Source organism: Pan paniscus, chromosome 17 (assembly GCF_029289425.2).
Source record: "Pan paniscus chromosome 17, NHGRI_mPanPan1-v2.0_pri, whole genome shotgun sequence".
In the NCBI taxonomy this organism is placed as follows: Eukaryota; Metazoa; Chordata; class Mammalia; order Primates; family Hominidae; genus Pan; species Pan paniscus.
In genome coordinates, this window is record NC_073266.2 from 42,391,575 (window position 1) to 42,415,976 (window position 24,402).

Here is a 24,402-nt window from a genome sequence, read left to right on the forward strand (position 1 = left end):
AATGTTTTGAGGGGCCCCTGCTAATTCCTAATTCCTTGCCTGAAACTCCACTGTTAGATATTTCTTTGGCCTAGGGTAACCTGTGTCAAAATATGTTGTCTGGAAGGGGCATTCCACTAATGCAATCACAGCCATGACTCCTTTCATGAGGTTCATTGTTCCAATTCTCCAGTCAGCTCCCCCTAAGGAGAATAAGCCTTGATGTGGTCAGGTGCGATGAAGTGAAAGCGTAATGGGAGAAGTGAGGGTGGGGAAGGTCCCCAGGGTTGAGGTGCTGTCTGGAAGGGAGCCACAGAAGAAGGAGCAAGACACAGGCACCTAATGGGGCAGGGGCAGTGGATGTGAAAGGAAAGGATTTGGGGCAGGAGTGAGTGGAGCACAAAATGATAGGGTGCCAGAGAGGGACAGCACTGTCACAGAGCAGCTTATCCCACATTTCTGTTGGGGGACAATCTGTTCGGGTAAAGCTTATCTCACATTTCTGACTTCCCATCCATTGGAAGAAATGTACAGTCCTTAAACAGAAATCTGGCAAAATAGGTTCTGCCTTCCAGGGATTCTCCCTAAGGCATCCAGATACAGTTACATTCTCCTTTTGTATAATATGTGTTCTCCTCTTCCTCCTTAGTAGGAGAGCCCTGATTCTGTTGAGTGTGCCAATGTTACCAAAAAAGTATTTTCTCCTCCCTAGGCTTCCTTGTAGCCAGGGGTAGATTTGCTTTGGTTCTGGCTATTGAGATGTAAATGGTCATCCAGATAGGGCTTGGGGTAAAGCTTGCTAAAGGAGGCCAACTCAACTGACAAGTCCCTTTTCAGCTTTTGCCTTTGGTTCTTCCCCTTTTTCCTGCCTAGGACTAGATGTGATGACTGGAGGGGGAGCAGCCATCTTGTGTCCATGAAGACAGGAACACTGATTAAGGAGGATGGAGCAGAAAGGCGAAGGGAACTAGGACCCCTTATGGTCTGATGGCACTGCAGTGCTAACTCTGGACTATCTACATCTGGAACATGTGTCAGTGAGAACAATACTACATTTTGGTTGGACTATTTTTCCTGAGTTCCTGTTACATATGTAATCTGTCTACCAAAGGCTAAAGATGGAAGAAGGGGCTAGGTATTCACATTTCAGTTCTTTTTGGCTCTCCTCTTTTTTTCAAAGTGGCCTGTCCTCAGGATATAGAGATTCTTTGTTTCTCCTTGCCCCATGCTCACTATGTGGGTTCTACCCCTGTTGGTGGTGGCAGGGAATAGTCTGCAGCTAGGTGGGTAAGCTCAGTTCAGAGAGGAAACTGTGAGGAAGCCCAATTGTGGCCACACATCTAAGCACTCTGTAATCTTTAAAATCGCCTTATCAGAGACAAAGCTCATATGTGGCCCTCCATGTGCCTAATTTCTGGTCCATCTCTTTTTTTTTTTTTTTTTTTTGAGACAAGATCTCACTCTGTCAACCAGGCTCAAGTGCAGTGGCACGATCTTGGCTCACTGCAGCCTCGACCTCCCAGGCTCAAGCGATTCTCCCACCTCAACCTCCCAGGTAAATGGGACTACATGTGTGTGACTCCACACTCGGCTAATTTTTTTGTAGAGATGAGATTTCGCCATGTTGCAGGCTGGTCTCGAATGCCTGAGCTCAATCAGTCTGCCTGCCTTGGCCTCCCAAAGTGCTGGGGTTACAGGCATAAGCCACCAGACCCAGCTGTGTCCATCTCTTAATAGGTCTAGAATTTGGAGAAGAATCTTATGCGAAGGTGCTTTGGGCCCCTCACACTCCAGAACCGTTTTGCCAACCGACAAAGCTGCCTTAATGGCTTTACAAACCCATTTCTTAGTAGTCTATAGGTTGGTGCAAAAGTAATGGTGGTTTCTGCCATTACTTTTGCACCAACCTAATAGATCCCATGTATGCCACTGAGAGAGAAGTAGAGACTGAATATGATCTTTCTTATTGCTGTATGCACACCACTGCCACCCACACAAATGCTCAGAGCACATGCAATGCTCTCACACAAATATTCTCTCCTACAACAGCTTGAGAGGCTGTCTCCTGAGAGATGTATGCTTTACAAGCCTGCATGTGGAATCCAGTCCATTTACTAATAGGTACCCACTGAGCATTTCCTTATTAAGTAAGTTCCTCTACTAGATATAAGCTCCATGAGGGCAAACTTGGTCTAGCTATTTACCATTGTGTGCCCAGAGCCTGGAAGGGAGGCTAAATAAGAAGTGCTCAATAGATAATATATATATAATTTTACATATATAATATATAATCTATGTAATATATATTTATATATATGATTATATATAATTACATATAATTAGTTTTACAAAGGCAGTTTAGTTTTGGGACTATATATTATATATGTAATATAATATAGATAATAATTATATATGTAATATAATATAGATAATATACACTTATGTGTATATATAATATATATAATATAAATATATAATATAGATAATATACACTTATGTATATATTTCTTAAATGAATGAACAAATTAATGAAGTCATCTCCAAGTAAGCTAAATTATTTAGTTAGTTTCCATCTATCTAAGTGAAAACTGATTTTGGATGATTTCCTCTACTTTTTAGTCAACTCAGCACTGTTCTTTAATGATTCAATATCTTGAAAGTACCTTCTTATGGGCTTGGTTATTTTATTTATTCTGTTTTGCTCAATCACAGATAAATTTGCATTCGATTGGTCCTAAATGGTTGGCAAAGACCGATCCTTGGCTAAGACTCATCTAACCATAACAAGACAAGCTGCATTTGGGCACTTTTCCACAGAAGCAAAAAAATATTTCCCACAAATATTCAATTCTTCATTTGTGGGTGGACTGTTCTGCATGAATATTATCTATATGTTTTGAATTCCTTCTTCTTCCAGCTTTCCAGCATTTGAGATTTTCTTCTAATAAATGATTGGAAGGGTACACGAAAGGAGATGCATCTCAAACCAGTTTATGTTGCCAAGTAAAAGTAGTTCAGTTACCTGCAACTCCTGCATATTGAACTCTGACTTCTGCTTTCTCCTTCTTGCATGCATGCCCATGAGGTTCTCTCTGAAATCCAGTCCTCTCACTCATTTTTATATGCAAACTCTGTCTTTCAGGGCCCAGTCCATGGGGTGTTTTCTTCATGAAAACTCTCTGTAGACGGACTTAAATGCTTTCACCTCTCTGCACCCAAAAGCACCAGATTTGAAGGTTTCTTAGAATGGATTCTTCCTGCCTTTTGCACAGACAAAATCAATTCACTGAGACCACAGTATTGCAGTAAGGAAAGAGTTCAATTAACACAAGGCTGGCCACACAGAAGATGGAGTTATTACTCAAATTGTCTCCCGGAAGGCTCAGAGGTTAGGGTTTTTCAAGGATAGTTTGGTAGGCAGAGGTTTAGGAAATGGGTGCTGCTGCTTGGTTGGGGATGAAATCATAGGGGTGTGGCCTATGATTTCACGGTCCTTGGGCACTGTGTCTGCCTCTGGGTGGGGCCAAAGGACCAGTTGAGTCACGAGTCACAGGTCTGGGTGGAGTCAGCTTGTGGTTAGCAATGCAGAAGTCTGAAAAGACATCTTAAAAGTCCAATCTTAGGTTCCACAATAGTAATGATAACATCACTACAGGAGTAACTGGGGAAGTCACAAATCTTGTGACCTCCAAAACAATGGCTTGTTATCATTTAACTATGCCTACATTTTAGCAGAATTTGGGCCCCTCTCACAATCCTAACTTTGTGGCCTTTTGTTAGTTTTACAAATGCAGTTTAGTTTTGGGACTATAAACTAAATTCCTCTCAAAGTTCACTTGGCCTACACCCAGGAATTACCAAAGACAGCTGGGAGGCTAGAAGCAAGATGGAGTCAACAGTGTCAGGTTCCTCTTACCATCATAATTTTGCAATGGAGGTTTCATTAGCACTTATCATATTTTGATGGAAATTCATCAGAGCGATTAAGCACATAGGCTTTGATCCAGACTCACTGAGTTCAAATCCTGGCTCTATGCCTTACTGGCTGTGTGATCTGGGGCAAATGACTTTATCTCTCTCTGCTTCAGTTTCTCATCTTTTACAAAAGAAAAGGATAATGGTAGCATTGAGCCCAGCATGGTGGCTCAGGCCTGTAATCCCAGCACTTTGGGAGGCCAAGGTGAGAGGACTGCTTGAAGCCAGGAGTTCAAGACCATCCTGGACAAAATAGTGAGGCTTCATCTCTACAAAAAATAAAATAATTATCTGGGCATGGTAATGTGTGTCTGTGGTCCCTATTCAAGAGGCTGAGGTAGGAAGAGCACTTGAGCCCACGATGTCGAGGCTGCAGTGAGCCATGATTGGGCCATTGCACTCTGGCCTGGGTTACAGGGTGAGACCCTGTCTCAAAAAAAAAAAAAAAAAAAAAAAAAAAAAAAGGTAGTACTACCTACCCCATACTTTGTTCTGATGATTCAATGAGTTAAAACGTTTTTAAAAAAATCAAACCCAAACCACTTAGAAGAATGTCCAGCAGGTAACCAGTGATCAATAAATGTTAGCTTTTAAAAACATTATTATTGCTCTTTTACATGTTTGCCTCATCAACTAGATGGTGATCTCCCAACAGACCTTGATCTGTGAATTTGGCATCTTTCTACTTCTAAGTCCTAGAGCAGTACCTAGATCACAATTGAAGATCTATAAATGCCAAAGCAATGAATAAAAGCTAGCCATTGTATATGGAGATATAAGTAAGGTTTGGACATTGTCTGCAAGTGAGTTGCATATCTTAGAAAACTCTTGTAAGGGGCTGTATTTCATGTAACTGCATTTATGGCCATGGTAAAATGGCCAGCCCCAGGTCAGTTTTTCTGGGAAAGGCCCTAAGTTCTGAAGCTGGACTAGTGTCTCATCCAGGGAACATGCTCATTGGTAGGTGCTGAACCTCAAAGCCACTCCAAGATAACAAGGACAATTTTGGCAGGTGGTCCACTGGGGTCGATCAGGTGCTCATTGTATTTACCAAGGCATTTATTATGTGCACATAATTTAGGCTGGTGTTCAGAGGGGTTGGGATGGAGACTTGCCTCTGGTTGCTAGTAAACTATATTTTATAGGTTATTCCCAGCATTCCTGTGGCAGAGCTCCATTCTCCCCTTCTTCATTGCCCATAGAACTGTAATTTTCCTTCTTAGGTCAGTGATATGTTTGGCCCAAGACATTGGATCATGTTTGGCTTAGGCCAAACATGGAAATTGCTTTTTCCCTTGTGATATAATCACTTTTCCAGATTCCCCTGTGACTAATGGCCTTATGATACTTTTTAATGAAGTTTAAGAGAAAGTCTCCTGGGGGAGACTTCTAGAAAAACTTTTGCTTTCTTGTTAAAAGGATAGGCACAAGAGAAGAATTATCTGGCACCACTTCTTTCTCTTTCTTAAACACAAAATGTGATCTCTGGAGCTATGGCATCCATATTGCAACCATGAGGCTACAAGCATGAGGATGAAAAACGAACACAAAAAGGATGAGTAAGTGCAGTGATAGAAAGAGCCTGGATCCTTGATGGCATTGTGGAGTTGCAAAACCAAGAGGCAGGACTGAGAGTGCTTGCCTTTGGACTTCTTGTTATAGTTTAAGCTATGGGTTAGTAAGCATTTTCTTAATAGGCCAGATAGTAAATATCTTAGGTCTTTTCACCACAGGGTCCTCATAGTCATTACTCAAGTCTGCCATTTTATGCAAACTCAACCATAGACAGTATATAAATATATGGGTGTGGCTCTTTCTATTTCAATAAATCTTAGTTTACAAAAACAGGTATTGGCCATGGACCTTAGTTTTCCAATCCCTGGCTCAAGCCACATTTGGAAGGGTATTCTTTTATTTGCAGTTCAATGAATTCTAATCATATATTCCTTCTCCCTAAATTCTACTCACTAGCTTCATTAACATCTAAAATTACGCAGTTAGCACCCTACTTCTTGTTTAAGTGAAAGCTCACTGTCCCTGTTGTGGTATAAATGGTACTAAAGGGAATGAAACACCAATCTTTATCAGATATTTATACCTTAGTATAAATTATTTTAATAAGCCCTTTGTTAAGCAAAGAATGTTGTAGGCTAGATCAGTTTTAAGAAGTATTTACTCCCTCTTCTCACCTCCATAGAAGATGGGCTTGGCCATGTGACTTGATTTGGCCACAGATATGGGTAGAGGGGATAGTGCATCTGTTCTGACCCTTAAGAGCACTGCCTCCTTTTTCTCATCTGTCTTGTGACTTAGTGCCTCTCTATTAGTATAAATACCCCATTGGCCCCAGAATAGGGCAGACCTGAAACCTACCCAAGACAAGCTGAGATTAGCAAAATCTAGTCAATCTGCTGATCCACAGCAGGGCCTAGAGCTCAGTGAGCTCGGTGAGCTTAGGTGCTCACTTCAGTAGCGCCTAAAACCTAGACCGTCTGCCTAGAGTGGAGCAATCCAAGATAGCTGTAGATAAGTGAATAAGAAATAAATGCTTACCATTGCTGCCACTAAGATTTTGTGGTGTTTTTCATGTAGCATTGTTGGATATGGGTAATTAAGGGAGAGTAGGAGATGCTGAAACATAGGCTAACTCTACCTCCTTTATATTTTTGTGAGTGTTGCCCCAAGCTAAGCTTAGAAGGCTCTATGTCTCATGGCCTATAGGAAAAAGTTGCAGCCTGCCTCTATTTGCAATTGTAACACATAGAAAGAGAAATCTTGCAGAATTCCTCATGCATATTTCCCACAGGGGGAAGGAGGAAATTTGGGAGAATCCCTTCTCAATAATAACCAAGTACTTAAGAGACGACTTAACCAAGTACTACCTATGTAAGTTGGAAATGAAACCTTTTGGTTGGACTCAGGAAGGGAAATAGATTGCTTCAAGCATTGTGAGTAAAGCCCCAGTTCTCCAAAGGCAACATGGTGGAGTAGAAGGTGTAAATCGGAAGGACTGGAGTCAATATGATTTGGTTGGAAACCTGCTTCCATCAGGGAAAATTATGTAACTTTATTGACACAATTTCCGCATAAGCAAATTCAGGGTAGCAGCATCAATCTTGCACAGTTATTTAGAAGAGTAAATGAGATGATCATGTAGATTCTATGGTTCATGGTAGATGGTCAATAATAAAAAAACAGTGATTTGTGGTATTTTTCACCAAATTTCTCATTTTCCCTTTTTACATGAGAAGATACTATAATTGATCTAATGACATAGAAACATATACATATCATAATTTAATTATTTATATTTAAAATCGAATGGTAATCATAGCAGGAGGTATCTGGTTTTCCCAGCAGTGAATAACACTGCTCCACTCCAGACGAGTTTAACTGGAAGGTGGAGATGCTGTTCCTCCCTTTCTCACTTTGATTGTTATGGAGGAGAGGGAAGGCCTCAGGGAGGCTAAGTTAGAGTATGGAGCAAGTCCTAGGCTTCCCAAGCATATGGAGACTTCTGCCAAGACAAGGCACAGTATTATTAAGATTAACGGTTTTCAGATGGAGTCAGGCTTTTCCACTGACTCAAGTCAGAATGACTGGTAATGATGTTCATAAGATGCCATTTCCTGCCAAACAGTAAGATGTGGAATTTGTTAAATTAAGCCATGTGATGGGTCTGAAATGTATTAACTTAATCCATAATGAATGTCACTCCATTCCTTTTAACATGCTTCCCCAATTAAGCTATGTAGGCCTCAGATATCTAAAGAAATTGAGCTGTCCTGCTTGTTGCCAATTGGTTAATTCCTTGATGATGGATAAAAGCTACCAGCAGCTTTTGTTTTTAATTCATTTTTTTCTTCGGTAATAGCAATCTTTTAATCAGCTGCTACAAAAAAAATCCTTAATATTCCATAAATAAATGCTCAAGAAAGTCAAACAATTAGTAAGATTAATGTAAAGAGGCTGCCTGAGCACCTCTGATGGGCCCCAATAATGGGCTGCCATTACAGTCAACGGGCCACATGAAGGACCTGGTGGCCATTTTTATTTTATTAGCCCCATGCTGGACACACAGTAGATGTCCAGTGTTTATCAGGCTGAAGTGAACTAAACCCTGGAGGACTCTTAAGGTTTCTGACAAGGGTCTTTCCATAAGACAAGCATTTCTGGATTTCTGGCACTCCTTCCCATTCCCATGGGAAATGTGCTAGAAATTCTTAATAAGAGCAATATGCCTCTGCTGCACCCATAGGAGTTGGGGGTGATTTGGTTTGGCTGTGTCCCTACCCAAATCTCGTCTTGAACTGTAGCTCCCATAATCCCCATGTGTTGTGGGAGGGACCCCATGGGAGGTAATTGAACCATGGGGGCGGGTTTTTCCCACGCTGTTCTCATGATAGTGAATAAGTCTCACAAGATGTGATGGTTTTATAAAGCACAGTTCTTCTGCACATGCTGTCTTGCCTGCTGCCATGTAAGACATGCCCTTGCTCCTCCTTCACCTTCTGACACAATTGTGAGGCCTCCCCAGCCACATGGAACTGTGAGTCCATTAAACCTATTTTTCTTTAAAAATTACCCAGTCTTGGGCATTTCTTCATAGCAGTAAGAAAATGGACTAATATAGTGGGCAGTCTTTACATAGGGAGGCCACTGCTTCATGTCCACAAGGGACTTAGGCAGCTTAGGCTATACCTGCTTCAGCCACCAAGGCAGGCATGAAGCACAACAGACATCCAGAGACTTTACCTCCTTTATATTTTTGTGAGTGTTGCCCCAAGCTAAGCTTAGAAAGCTCTATGTCTCATGGCCTATAGGAAAAAGTTGCAGCCTCCCTCTATTTGCAATTGTAACACATAGAAAGAGAAATCTTGCAGAATTCCTCATGCATATTTCCCACAGAGGGAAGGAGGAAATTTGCGGCTTCTTTTGTGGGCAGTGTGTTATTTGCCCACAAAAGCATGGTGCAATCTTGCACTGTGTGACCTATCAACAGATAATAAGGTGAAATATTTCAGCTTATGAACCTCACCTTCAATGGTGGAACATACCAATTTGAAGGAAACTTTTAGATAAATAGTTGTCAATGGTAAAATCACTAACGAATCTAATATTTCTGTTGTTTTGTTATCTTTGGGGCTCACCTGATATTAGAAGACATAACCTATTGCCAAAGCCTCTTCTATATGTGAAGAAGCCAGATGGGGAACTGGGGCAGTTTAGATCAGAGTCAGTATACTACAGCCTGTGGGCAAATAAAGTGTCATTGCAATATAACACAGCCATGCCCATTCATTTGTGTATGGTCTATGGCTGCTTTTGAGTTATAATGGCAGCGTTAAATAGTTGGGACAGCAGTCATATATTTCATAAGGCCTAAAATATTTACTATCTGGCCATTTACAGAAAAAGTGTGCCAATCCTTGGTTTTGATTTTTCAAATATATTCACTCTCTTTCTCCCTTGTCTCTAATAAGATTATGCTTCTCTCACCCGCATTGATGTTGGCTTGCCATGTGACATGCTTTAGCCTCATGGTGGACTAGAGGGCATGTCTATACCCCTTGACTTAGGGTCTGCAGTGGACCAAACTCAATGTTTCTGTCCACTGGCTATTCAATTAACAAGAATATATGCGGCCTGAGAGAGACTTTGCAAATGAAATTAAAGCTGCAGATCTTAAATCAAGAAAAGTAGCCCAGATTGTCCAGGTAGGCCAAATTAATCACAAGAGCCCTTAAAAATGGGGAAATATCTCTGGCTGGTGTCAGTCAGAGAAATGTGGCAGAAAAGCAAGGTGGAAGAGACTCAGTACAAGGGAAGTCAGAGATATTTGAAGCACAAGAAGGACTTGATGTGTCCTTGCTGGCTTTGTAGATGGGGAGGAAGGCATGGGAAGGAATGTTGGAAGGCACTAGAAGCAAAGATGAGCCCTTGCTGGAATGTCAGCCAGAAAACAGGTACTTCAGTTCTGCAAACCAAAGGAACTGAATTTGGCCAACAATCTGAATGAAATTAGAAGCGGATACATTTCCAGATCCTCCAGTAAGAAGCACAGCCCTGCTAACCCCTTGAGCTAAGCCCATGAGACCCATGGTGGACTTCTCATTTGCAGAACTGTGTGAGATAATAAATTTGTGTTTTAAGTCACTGAGTTTGTGGTCATTTGTTATGACAGCCATAAAAAGCTAATCCTAGGTCTACCTTGCTTTTACCAATAGGATGTAAAGAAACAGGATTCATGAGAGACACCAAATGTGCCTAGGTTTCTACCATTGCCATAAGAAGTACATGATGAAGCAAACCTACTAGTCTAAAGAGATACACAGACCAAATCTGGACCCAACCTGCAGCCTGGAGTGGAGCCCAACTTAGCCCAGCCTGGATCAGCCAGCCCCTAGGCAACCCACAGATGCATAAGCAACATGACTGTTTTTAAAAGCCACTGGATTTTGAGATGGTTTGTTATGGAACATTATGGTAGATAAATGATGAATACAGGAATGCATAATAGGTTACTTCCATAACGAAAATCTAAAATATGTGGGAGCCGGATAGTAACTGGTGTAAAAGCTACCATAGGGAGCTAGAAAAAAAAAATGGCCAAAAACAAACCAAAACAGAAACAGCCATGCAAACACATGTTGCAGGAGACTGAAAAACTGAGAGCGTATGGTATGACATGAGCATGCACATGTTAACACCATGGCAAACACTGGTAAGCTATTGCCGGCAATAATCTGGAAGGTTGAATATGTACTTAATGAATTTGTAGATTTGAGGGAGGAGATAGGAAGCAGAACGTTGAAAGCTTGAGCTGTTTTGCCTAGCTGCATTTGACAAACTCTGAGAAGGAGAAGAACTCAGAAAATAGCTGACTATTTTTGCAAGCAAAATTTTGAGGAAATATAGAAAATCCAGAAATCTCAATGTAGAAAATAAAACTGACTTTTTACTTAACCAAGGGTGTGGTCATGATGATAGAGACTATGAAAAAATCAAATCCAACTGCCAAAAAGATATATTCTCAACATAAAAACCAAATCAGAGGGATGGCTCTTCCACACTTTGTTTGAGCTACAAAAGAAATAAGATGGTGTCTAACATGCTTTCTCAGCGAAGCAAAAAGGCTTGTAGGAAGATTAGGCATAGTTCTACAGACATCTAATGAGGCCAAAATACTCCTAGTTGATTCTAGAGAGAGAGGCCTGTCTTGGAAATAACTAAGAGTGAGTTTTGGGCACATGGAATTGACTGGAATCAAATATACAGAAAACCCACACAACTTTTGAGAAACGTACACAGTGGTTTCCTCTTATCTGCAGAGGTTATGTTCCAAGGCCCTCAGTGGATATCCTAAGCCATGGATAGAACCCAACTATATGTATTCTATGTTGTTTGTTTGTTTGTGACGGAGTTTCACTCTTGTTGCCCAGGCTGGAGCGCAATGGTGCGATCGCGGCTCACTGCAACCTCCGCCTCCCGGGTTCAAGCGATTCTTTCACGTCAGCCTCTTGAGTAGCTGGGATTACAGGTGTGCACCACCAAGCCCAGCTAATTTTTATTTTTAGTAGAGACAGGGTTTCACAACATTGGCCAGGCTGGTCACGAACTCCTGACCTGAGGTGATCCACCCGCCTTGGCCTCCCGAAGTGCTGGGATTACAGGCATGAGCCTCCGCACCTGGCCTCTATGTTTTTTTATACATATATACCTACAATAAAATCTATAAATTAGGCACAGAAGGAGATTAACAATAATAAAATTAAACAATTATAATAATAAGCTATAATAAAAGTTGTGTGCGTATGGTCCCTCTCTCTTAAAATATCTAATTGGATGTAATATTTTTGGGCCATGGTTGACGGTGGGTAACTGAAATCGTGGAAAGTGAAACCGGGTAAGAGAGAACTGCTGTATTGGCAAAAGCACTGCTGGACATAGAAAAGGACTGAAATTGTTTGAGCTATAAACATCCCTTCTCTGAAGAAGCTACTCAGCCTTTAAAAAGAGTTTCTTTTCTTGTCTTCATCAGAAGTAGCCAAAGAAGATGTTGAGAAAAAAAAAGAAAAAAGACCTTCCAGAAGGTGGAGCCAAGAGTGGTGGAGAACAACGGACACAAGGTCTACCCCTAAGGAGCAGAACTGGGGCCTGGAGGAGAAACATTACTAACCCCAGGGAAGGGCTTGGACACTTTTGCCCAGCAGATTTTTCGTCTTGCTGTGAATGAGAGCAGCAATAGGCCACTTATCCTTTCCTCTTCAAAGAGGAGAGGGCCTGTCCCTGTTCTACCATGTGTGTTAGGCAAGGAGGGAGCACATATCTTGCCTTTTCAGTTCTTTGGTTCTTAAATCAACCCAAACTTGATGTGGTTTAAGAAATCATGGGCTTTGAGCCCGATGCCGTGATTAGATGAGGCTTTTGAGGATCCTGAGATGGGGTTTCTCCCACTAATGGCACCTTTAACTTTGAGTTTGGATTTGACCTTGCAATTTGCTTTGGTCATGTGGGAGACCAGAATATGCCATCCCCAAATATGAAGGATGGTTGGACTGAAGATGATTAGTAAGAAGCAGATACAGGAATGCTGTCTGCCATCCCTCTATTTGCCTTTACTTGTCTAAAAGCAAGACTTAGATTTACCAAGACATGAGGGTATCCTGCCCCTCCACCCTTCCCTTCTACCAAAGAGAGGAAAGATAAACCACTGAAGACAACCTGAGATCCTTATTGGCTTTGACACAGTACTAGAGAAATTCACATTTGCTAACTTTGCTAACTAGCCTTTATCTGCCATTTACTTGCCTTCCTCCAAGTTACTTATCCTAGAGTCTCAAAGTCTTTTTATGTCTTGTCATTTCTCTAAAAATTTAACTTTCTTTGTTGAAGATGCTATATAAGCAGGAATTCAAAGCCACTACTTTGAGAACTACTCATTCCCTGGGTGTCTTCCATGTATATATGAAATATACATGTTAATAAACTTGTTTGTTTTTCTCTTGGTAATCACTTTTGTTACAGGGGTCTGTTCCCAACAAAGAACCCATGGGGGTTATTCTTCCCCTAGAGTTAATAGAATGCCATCAGAAGTGACACAAACAAGAGATGTGAAATGTCCTTGGGTGGTTAATCTTATTCTCCTGTGCTTCTTCCATTACCATGATAAGAGAATGCTCTCACTGGTCCACTGGTCCAAGGAAGATGAGAGACATATAGACCAAGCCTGGTCCCAAACTGAAGTTTGAAGCTAAGCCCAGCTGAGCCCAGCTTGAATCAGCCAACTTCCAGCTGATCCTCAGATACTTGATGGTTGTTTTAATCCACTGAGTTTTGGGTATTTGTTACAGCATTACTGTAGCAAAAGCTAATGATACCAGGATTTCTCTTTTCTTCTTTCTCCCAAGAATTTCATTATGAACACCAGTGGTAAGTCCTGTGTTTCCTGCTCTTTTTAATATGCTTCCCAATTAGTCTTGTAACAGACAGACCTCTACTTTGGGAGCCAGAATACTTAAATACCAGCTCTGCTGTGTACTGGTTGTATGATCTTGAGCCCATAAATTAATACTCTGTTGGACTCAGTTACCATATCTATGAAACAATGATAATCACCCTAACTTCATACGGTTTTGTAAGAATTAAATGAAACAGCAGATTTCACAAAACAGTGTATTGCCTGACATAAAGCAGGGCCTCAATATGAATTGAGCCTAAATCATTGGAATGAGCTACTGGATGCTTTCCAAGTTTTCTTTCAGCTCAACAATACCATGATGTTAAGAGATTTTTGGTTTTCATCACAATACTTGCTCACTGATGCTTGTTTAATGATGACAAACATTTTGATTTCACTCTTTGAGATCATCCTGACACTGGTAAGATGCCTGGAAGGGTCAACGCATTGACTTAAATTTATACTCTATTGTGAAAGGCTAACACCAGGGCACATTTTAATATCCATGAGAAAGACACAAAATATTTGGGTTTACAAATGAGTTCCTAGCACATATTAGGTCAATGTGTGGAAATGAAAGAGAACATGTTCAGTTAGTTTACAAGCCGGGTAACATCTCTATAGTGGCCATAGATATAGATATCCTAGAGAGAGATATCTAACAGCATGTGTATATTTCAGAAAAGACTCTATAACCACTTCAACAAAACACTGAAGTCTAAAGCACCTATCCAAATAAACTAACAAAAATTATCCCAACAACTCATTTAAATCTTTTTAGAAATGCATTATGTGTTGCTAAGTATGGTAAAAATCCTTATATACTAAAATGGAGCTTGAGATTTCTAATTTAAAATCTTTAATTTTTGCATCTTTTTATTCGGTCTTTACTATTGACAAATGTGTGTCATACATAAATTTGCTTTATTTTAGGAAATGGAAATTCATAAGCTTATTTTTATTTTTATTTGTGAATTCTGGGTGCTGCTTGGCCTCTGGGTCATCATTATAAATGGGAAATCTCATAGGTAAGGACTGAGGACATAGAAGGTACCAGAGCTGGGAATAAATCTCTAATTACATTAAATGTCCTGAAAATGAATTTTTTGATTAAGCCCCAGACAACACTACTATTTTCCCCCAAAGCTGAATATAAATAGAAACAAACAATAGCAAATAAACAAACATATAATTCAGCTTCTTTAGAGATTCTGTTTAACTGGATTTCAGTTAATTGCAGTTTTGCTGTATTTCCTCACAATGCCATTTTCCTTACCATAACTCTGTAGATTACCAGAGTGGACTATTTCATGCACAATTTATTGCAGAGACAGGCAGTATTTATCAGTTCCTTCATGGCAAAGAAGAATCATCTGCTTGAAGGCCATCACTCACACTGCTGTCAGCAGAGTGGCAAAGAGCTGAATAATAAAAGAAAAGACCCCCACAAATACTGGATCTGTGATAACTCCATTAATTTGAGAATAAGAGGACTTTTAAAAATGGGGAGAAAATATCCAACCTTTTAGCAGAATATCCTAGATAAGATAGAGCCCAAGCCTTGGCTCATCCATCATTGTTTAGAATTAGCTTTCATGCACTTGACCTTAACCATCACTCTTTTTGTCAAGCCTGGGTGTCAACACAAAAGAAATTGGTTCATGGATGAAAGTACTGAATGAGCATCTGATCACACTTCTTTCAGGCGCTTACCTTCTCACAGTAAGGGATCAATTAAAACCAAGTGGAGCAGATTTCTCTGGATATCTGGGTCGTCAATGTGGAATGCTATGGTTTGGGTAAAGAAGCATTTAACTGAGAAGAGAGAGGCTCCTGGCCCGAGCACAAGCAGGCCAGGCATGTATGTCATAAGCTGCGGGATGTAAACACACTCAGCACTGGACACAAAAGGACAAGGACACAAGAGACTGTCTGTCATGTCATTACCTGAATATCTAGCTGTATTATTTATAAACCAACTTGCAGCAGATGTTGTCTTTTTTAACACAAATTCTCCTTCCAGGGCATTATGCATGAGGCCTAATTGTAAATGCCTATATTGTTTCTTTCCCCTACTGATTTATTGTTCTATAGACATCTACATGGGAACGCAGTGTGGAACTGCACTGTTTTCTCTATTAATTATTTTCACTCTTTGATTACTAATTTCAGAAGACAAACTTTTCACTGTTGACCTCCTCAGGAGTGGATTGTTTTACGAGAGTGTATTAGGGAAATGAGTCCCCAGTGAAAGCAGAAGGGCATGAAAACCTTGTGTCTTATTTACATTAACCCAAACACAAGTTTCTCAGTCATTTCCCTCTTAAATCTTTATCTACTCGTGAAATAAAAGTCACAGATCCAGGAACAATGCTTCCACTGGAGTGATGGCAGTTATTGCACAATACTGGAGCTGTTATAATAGAATCAAAGTCTGCAAAAAAAATTACTACTGTTAGACAATAAGACATGTATGCCTATCTCTGTGCCAAAGATGTAAAACCGCCAAGCACTACCCTGGGCACCCAGTAGGTAGGTGCTCAGATATTAGAAGTGTTCTTCAAATTTAGAATCTGACATGATTTCCAAAGTAAGTGTTCGTGATACAATAAGTTACAATTTGGGAGAGCCTGGAATTCTTTCCCAGAGAAGATTTTGAAGGCTTTTGTTAAGCCATGGGATTTTGTTGGTTCTTTTGACCAGACAGCCCTCTGTATGTGCAATTGCCCATCCTCCTGCCTACTGGGAGAGAATTGCAGTCCCTGGGGAGCATCCAGGGAGCCTGGCCCTTTCCATCCCTTCCCTCTCACCTCCTCTCAGAAAGAGGGCGCACTCCGTACAAGCCAGGACTAAAATGGAACATCCAGTGGCTCCTGGGGGCCACTGTCCTGAGCCCTGGTGGGGAGACAGAGATAGAGATGACAAGGTGAGCATCTGTTGCCTGTTTCACAGGCTGCCCATCTCTGCCTGGGTCTCACACCTTTCTCAGGAGTCCATTTTGACCTTGGATGAAGTGTGTGCATTGAGAATCTAGAAGGTTGGGACAGACCATCTATTGAACTCAAGTCTCTAACCTGAGCATCAATCCCTTCCATCCTACGTCATTTAAATGACCACCCAACTTCTGTAGGGATGCCTCTAGGGATGGAGACACACTCCTCCTCAGGCAACAGCTCATTCTCTTTGGTGAGAGCTCTAACAGAAAGTCTTTCATTGCACTAAGGCTTTGCCTAGAGAAGACCGTAGTTTCCACCATTCTGTTCTATCAGCTTTCTGGATCCACACAGAGTCCTTAACTCTTCTTCCCTGTAACAGATATTGAATGATTTAATGAGATTGTGCAGGGCTATCAGCCATATTTAATTTCTGTGCACAGGGGAGATAGTTACTTTCTGCCCACTGTGCCTAGTTCCTCTCAACTTTGTCAAAAATGAGCAGAGGTTTTTCCAGCCTGGGGCAGATTGAGTAGCTAAGCCTGGCTAGGGCAGGCAGGGCTGTCCACCATCTGGAGGGAGGATGAGGGCATAGGTAGTATAGAACTAATATTCCAGAAAGAGTTCACATGGATGGTTCATCTTGAAACTTGATTGTTCCCAGGCTGATGTTTCTCATTCTACTCCAGTGGAATTACTTCATTTCAGGTATTAAATATCTGGCCTTGGAGGTCTGCTTCAGTTCTGAAGGACACCCACATGCTCAAAAAGGCTCAAAGAGGCTTTGTACATAGAAGATCTGGTGGCTTCCCTCTTTTCATTGTGAAAGTAGTCACCTGCTCTTTAGAGTAGGGATATAGAGATAAACCATACTGACTCTCAGGGTCCCCAACACTGAAAGACACGGTCACTATTATTATAATCATGGTTGGTTTATTGCTCCAAGCCCTGTTTTTATAGTCAAATGTAGCAACCACACTATATATTCAGGTTCTACCTTCTGTTGCAAACCACTAAGCCATTTTGCTGCAAAAAGGACAACTCTGCCTCCCCTGCCATCCAGATGTTGTGAAAGGTATTTCATTTATTTTTAAATTCATCCAATCATTCATCCAATGTCTACTCTCAGCAACATGTGTGAAAACCATGCTAAATATACATCCTCAGTGCCTGCCACCTTAGTGGGTCTGCAGTAAGTTGTCTATTGAGAAAAGCTTGGGTGCTGTAGTCTTATCGTCATTAAAAAGTGGGCAGGATCTATAAATAGCACCCAAATTTTAAACTACTTTTCTGGAGCAAAATGTTTGCTTAGTCTCGCCATGCAATATTTAAAACTATTTATTTTGAAGTAATTATAGATTGGCAGGAAATGGCAATGATAATATAGAAGGGTCCTATAGACCGTTCACCCAGGTTCCCCTAATGGTAACATCTTGTGTAACTATAGTAGGACGAGGACATTGTCCCAATGTCAATTGCAGGTCTCACCAGCTTTACACATACTCATTTGTGTCATCACACATTTGCTGATTGTCTGGCATTCAGTACACAGCATATGACTTCTATCTGGCGTCTTAGAAGAGCTTACTTAGAACTTGTAGAGGCACACCTTTCTCCTAAGAGTCCATTCATGGTAGCTTCTAATTGGGCTAGTTTCTCAAGATCTCAGAGTCAGTATACTCTCTCTCTCTCTCTCTCTCTCACTTTCTCTCTCTCTCTCTTTCTCGCTCTCTCTGTCTTTCTTTCTCAAGAACACAAGCAAATAGGGTTCTGATGTGTAGCGGTAATGAAAAGATAAGAAGGTCTGGTACTTGTGGCTATTGATTAAAATCTGTGATTGGACCCAGCATAAAGCCAGGAGAGGGTAGAATTATACAAAGCAAATAGGCTTTATTCCAGAGGCTGAGGAGAACCTCCGTCCCTAAACAGTGTGGCAAAAAAAGGAGCATGAGGAAGAGAAGAACTAGTCTGTAACAGGCACATGCTGAATATTTCCCAGCAAGGTTCCATGTGCTGGGTCAGGAGGCTGGGAGCCCAGACAAACCCTGCACCGTGGTTCCAGCACTTTTGAGTTTGAGCTCCCTGCTTGCCAAGCTACTGGTGATCCAGAGGACCTCAGGAAGATCCAGACAGTGGGGAGGGGGTGGGGGGAGAAGAGGTGAGGGGGAGTTTTCCCAGCCAAAACCTACTTCAATGGATCAGCCAGCCTCTGAATAGCAGCTTTTGACATCTCAGTGGGTTGTGAGGGAGGTGTGGTCATCACAAATGAAACAGACCACAGGGGGTGCAGGAGACCTCTGCAGGGCCCCTAATCAATTACTAAAAACACGGAGAGGGTCCTTGGAAAATGAGTGAAGGAGACAGATGCATGCTGACACTCAGTGGTATCGCTGGGCACCAAAGGAGAAACTGGGGGATTTTCAGCTTCACAGAAGATGGGGTGATTGTTTCCTTTCATCAGCCGTTGCCCTCAGAAAACAAAACAAAAACCAGAAGAGAAACATTGCCTATGGAAAAAAAATACATATAGAGGCTGAAAAGGAGGAAATAAAAGGAATGAAATTTGCTTTTACGAAATAATTTAAATAGTCTTGAATGCCCAGAGGGCCCAGGCACTATATTATGTGTTACAGAGAGGTTGCTATCTCCCAAAGGGGATATGAAATGGGAGATGAATATTATTAATCATCCCTATTTGCTATATGTTAGGAAACCGAGAAAAAGTGAAAATGAGTGATTTTTCCTTCAGATTCACATGCTGTGGCAGCCACAGGGCTGGGATTGACAGACAAAAGCATGACGCTCTGCAAAGCAGAAGAGACACCAGCAGGCTGTGGGGGCTCGTGCAGTTGAATGCAATGATGCCCAGGATCCCCATACGCCACCTAGCAGCGGGGTCGTCTGCTGCCTGAAGTACCCTGTAGGAGTGGCTGGGGACTCCTTTGCTGGGTCATGTCCACCAGCAGTTCACCTGCTTGGCTCAGGCTGGCTCGAGTTCACTTAAAGGGACTTTAAGGGATTGGGTTGATGTTGAACCTCATTGATCAAACTGAGATTACAGGGAACAGACTAGAACATCAGATTCACTAGACAGGAACTGTCTTATTTAGTTTACTTCTATATCCCCAGGACCTGGAACATTGTCTGGGGCCCAATCCGTATGTGTGGGATAAAGGAACAGATCATATTGCCACTTTCTCGGTGCTGGTCATGGTGACAGGCACTAGAAACAGAGAGATGAATAAGTCAGCCCTTCCTGAAGAATTCTGTGAGCACCTAAGAGGTGTTATGAAGGGGTAGGGAGGAGGAAGTTCTTTGACCAAATAAACATAAGAAGTTTGGTTTTATTTCAGAAGGATTTCTCATAGACTTCAATAAGTGAATATGGCTTGTGAATTCCCAAGAGGGGCATATATTTGCATCCTTTCTGAAGTATAATTGATGTTAAAAACCCACTCCCTGTTCTGCACACACCTTTACAGTGTATACTGGGACTGGTGTTTGTTCCTTGGGGAAAGCATGGCACCTGCCCTTGAGTAGCTCCTGATCTCTTGGTAGCCACTTCCATCCAAGGTCTGCCAAGCAATAACTCAGTCTTCCATGCTCACTGGTCTGAGAGATGACTGGATCACTGTAAGACCACGACTGCCAACTACTCTACCCCAGACATTTTTGCCTACTGTGGTCCCTAGATAGTCGTTACCTGGATTCCCAACCCCAGGCCCTGGAACATATGGGTAGAAGTCCTAATCTCCTAAAGACAGTCAGTTCTAAATCTAAGCATGTGCTCATGATCTGATATTTAAAGCTGAGATAGACTCTGAAACCTTGAAGCCAGTTCTGCTCTCAGTAATTCTGACCTGGTAACACAAAGTCTAAATCCTGCCACCATGCCCATCATCGACACAGGGATGAATAACAAAAGAAAACCGCTCTTTCAACCCCACAGCCAGAACATGCCTTCATAAGACAGAGCCCAGAGTTTGCAACGTGTGGCATTCAAAGTCCCCACATTTCAGCCTCGATCTCCCACGTGGAGGCCCGTGCATTCTCTCGGGCAGTGGACTCTACCCTTGCTGTAGTCCGAATAAATCACCAGTGCCCTGGTACTGAAGGGAGTTAATTGCGTTTGGAAATACTCCAGGTACTGAGGTTGGTTTGGTCAAAGATGTGGGCAAGGGTAGGGTAACATATGCATCCACTTTCATGAAATACACGTTAAGAATAGTGGGCTCTGTGTTGCCTAATTTATAATGGATCCCACACACACTCCTCCCTGCCTTCTTTTCCTGGCGAAGAATGTGAGGAACCATGGCAGTATTTTTCTTTTAGGTATAACAGTCTGTCAGTATCAAATTCTCTCAGTCAGTGGGGAGCATATAGTGTTGATTTACTGAAAATCTGGGATTATGTCTGCTCTGTGGTGAGTAGATTTAAGAGAGGAGAGGTAAGGGTCTCGGAAAGGTGAGGAAAAACACAAATGAAAGCTAGCAGGGAAAAAATAGCTTGACAGTTAAGATACAGTGCAGCCACCATCAAAATCTTCTAGAAAGAGAAGCCCAGGAAGGAACACACTCACATACACATGAACACCCACGTACATCCGTTTCAAGTCCCATGTACTGGAAGGTTTGCAACCTTTTCAATTAACCCCTTTCTCTTTGGGGCATTCCGGATGTGTCAATGAACGCTTAAATACTGTCATGTTTCACGCTGGAGAGAAATTGTGACAACAGACACAAAGTTTTGTTTCAGTTTTTAAGAACTGGCTTAAAAAAAAAAGATTTGTGGCGAGTAAAGGGAATTCTTTTCTTCAAGGGCCCTTTGACACTTGACTACATTCCCGGACCTTTTTGTCACCAACATTTCATTATCCTGATCATATCCCTAGCCTCCTGCTCTTTCTCTCCTTTGCCTCAAAATAGCTGTCACCCTGTGTTACTTTACCCCAAGACTATTCCCTAGGAGCACCTCAACCTTCCCTTTCTTCTTTTACTCTTCCTCCTCTTTGTCCTGTTTTGAAGTGGAATACAGTAACTAAATAGAATTAAAATGTGGGGAAAATAACACAAACCCCGTGGCAGTATCTGGGTGCTTTTGAGAAGAGATTTTGGTACCTTTCTCTTTTCTGGGGCAAGGCTCCCGGCAAGTGCTGGGAAGGATAGAGTCGTGGAAGTGGTAGCAAGTGGGTGACGGGAGTTCTGGGGTTGATTTCACCCCCTTCCTGCTCCCTGACCCTCACTATCTTCAAGAAAATTTCCTCCAAGGCTTCAGGGTGGTTGGCAGGGGTGCAGTGACTTTTGTCATCAAGCATCCCAGCACTGATGCTGTGACTCAGTAGCTCTAGAAGACTCAGATGAGAAAGGCAAGCGCTGAGGCTCCCATCCGATAGCTAGAAGGGATTCAATGTGTCTTTCTGAAGGCCACTGGCAGCTGCAGAAGTGAAGGATGTTGGGGATGGGGAAGGACCACACTTGTAAACCCCGATTGCTGTGGCCACCAAGAGACACAGGCACTGCTGAGTGTCTCAGAGCTTGAAAAGAGAGATGAGGAAAAAGAAAAAGAGGAAAGAGGGGATAAATAATAATAAAGAAGATGCCACTAGCATTCTGTAACTCTAGAAAAGAATACAGAGATATCCAGTTGTGAATGAAGCAACATTTTGTCTCTTTATTTTATTTAAATTATATATTCTTCACCTGCATACTTGGGGTTCCTGTGATTTTGCTAAGTGGACTGTCTTAGCCTGTGACTCTCCAAGACCTGCCTCCGAGTTTAGGGCAGGGGTCCTCTGTGAGGAAGCCTGGGTTCTGCTGTTAGAAGCTGTAAAGCCAGCCTGCCTGTTGAGTCACCATGTGCCTGGAATAACCCTGGTTTATGCCTGTTGTCTCTGAGTGATTATGACTAATACCCCCTTTCACTAAAGTGTCCTGATTTTAATGAGAAATTACATAGTCAGTCTACATATAGACAAATTAAAGACTTCTTTTAATAGGACTATCAACCACGCCTCCCACGTTCATTGAGACTAAAAACTGCCTGAAAAGAGTTACTGCAAAATGAAATTCCAGGGCAAAGAATAACTCCTTCAAGATCATTTCTCCTCCTCAGAGACAAGTGCAATTAGACTTCAGAAGAGGCTCCCGTTCACACATACTTGGGCCCTATTTGGATGGTATTTCTCTCTCCCTCTCTCTATTTTTTTTTTTTTTTTTTTTTTTGCACATGGATCCAGCTATTCAAAATGGCACAAGAACCTGGTTGTGACCAATGTCATTCACAAAGCAGCATGACAATGACAAGTGTAATAGCGAAATCCTACATAATAGTGGACCAGCAATGGGGCCCACAGGGCTGGCCAGCTTGGGGTTCATAGAGGGCCCTTTAAAAATTTAGCCTTAGGGGTGCCTTTCACTTTATTATCGAGACCCAGAAAGAATGCTAGGGCCTATGAAAGAAACAACTGCAACTCCTCTCAGATTCTCTTCATACTGCATGCTGCAACAAAGCCTGCCTTTTTTACATTTCAAAGAGGCTGCTTTCTCTTTAAAAAGTAGGAGCTACTTGGTCTGATGCGGCTGCCTTTATCAACCATGAAGTTCCCAGCAAGGTGCTGTTAGTGCCTGATTAAACCTCATACCAACCCATGTCCCCCATGGTAACCCAGAAGACATCTGCTGAGACCGGGAGCACTGATTCAGTTTAATTGCCCAGGCTCTCTGTGATGACCGGATTTCTTGTCTCTCAAGGCCTGGAATGGAAATCCATGTGATCAGATGAACTATCCGGGTGTCTTGACAGATCTGAAATATGAATATGGTGATGGTGTTGTGCTCCGCAGTGACTTATGAAACCCCAATGGTAAAATATGATCTGCCATTGAAACAATTTCAGCCGTGTGTGCATGATTCACATAAAACTCATTTTCTAATGGAACACTAATTATTAATAAATCAGACCAAAAATGGAAAAACAATGTGTGTATACATACACGTGTAAGATGTACACATATGTATAAGATATACATAAGTATATATTTATACACATATGTCTATTTCTTTACCTATATATAAAAATATATAGGGACCCATTTAGACTGTATCGGTCTTTGTATTCTTGCTTTTCTTGGACTAATAAGATCATAACAACTTGTATTTACAAAGTATCCTACTCCAAGGAATTTGAACATTGATAATATCTGGTTTATTCTCCCTCTTCTGCAGGGAATGAAGAAATAGATGGTGTCACCTCCTTTAATTTCCTAGAAAGAGAAAACAAGGCACTGATGCAGCTGGCGATGAGCAGGAATGGGAACCTGCAATCTCCCTGGAATCTGCAACACATTTCTGCTCTATCAGAAGAAGAAATGCAAGGAAGAAGTCAGGTAAGATGCTCTAACAATCCTTGGGTCACTGGATTCCTCCTGGAACCTCCCTTCCTTCTGGAAAGCCATCAAAAGTAAAGGCACTGGCCCTATAGGACCACAGGGTCACTTAAGGAACATTACAGAGCAATGATTCTTGACCTTCTCAGCTTCAAACTCCCTTCTAGAAATTGCACCCCCTTCCCCACCTCACAATATTTGTTCCAAAGGCTTTTATCTACCAAAGTTGATGGGTGGGGGGGGGCTCTAAGAACAACTTGAGATTTACTGGTCATACCCCAGAGTCCCTGTGCTGACAGCGACATCTTTCCCATCCACACAAATTATCCGTCGTTAACACACGGACTTGCTATATTTCTAACCAAATCAAAGAAATTGTGCTGATCTTTTCTGCAGCCTTATTCTGAGTAAATATGTGATTTCCATTAGGCTTTTTGAAATATGTAAAATATATAGACTCCCATTACCACCTTCACGACCTCTAGGTGTTTGGGGACCTTTACTAGGAATTCACTCCTATGCCCAAAATGAGTTTGAAGATGAAAATTATAGCTAGAGGGGGAAAGAACTGTTGGTGTAACAAGATATTTAAAAGCAAAAATTTTTCCCCACCTGGGTAGGTCAGGGCCTAGCATTGGAGAAAGGGATGTTTTCAAAATGAGAGTAACTGC

At 41.7% G+C, this 24,402-nt stretch overlaps 2 long non-coding RNA genes across 3 annotated transcripts in view; one reads left to right on the forward strand and one right to left on the reverse strand.

Annotated features, from left to right (window-relative positions):
* The window catches only part of LOC106634024 (uncharacterized), a 275,737-nt gene that overhangs the window by 239,644 nt on the left and 11,691 nt on the right, over positions 1-24,402 (forward strand). For both annotated transcript variants that reach the window (XR_010110107.1, XR_010110109.1), the window contains exon 8: positions 23,571-23,731. This is a non-coding gene — a long non-coding RNA (uncharacterized LOC106634024). The remainder of the gene's footprint in view (positions 1-23,570; positions 23,732-24,402) is intronic.
* The window catches only part of LOC134729218 (uncharacterized), a 59,763-nt gene that overhangs the window by 32,497 nt on the left and 2,864 nt on the right, over positions 1-24,402 (reverse strand). The gene's annotated exons all lie outside the window — the stretch shown is intronic.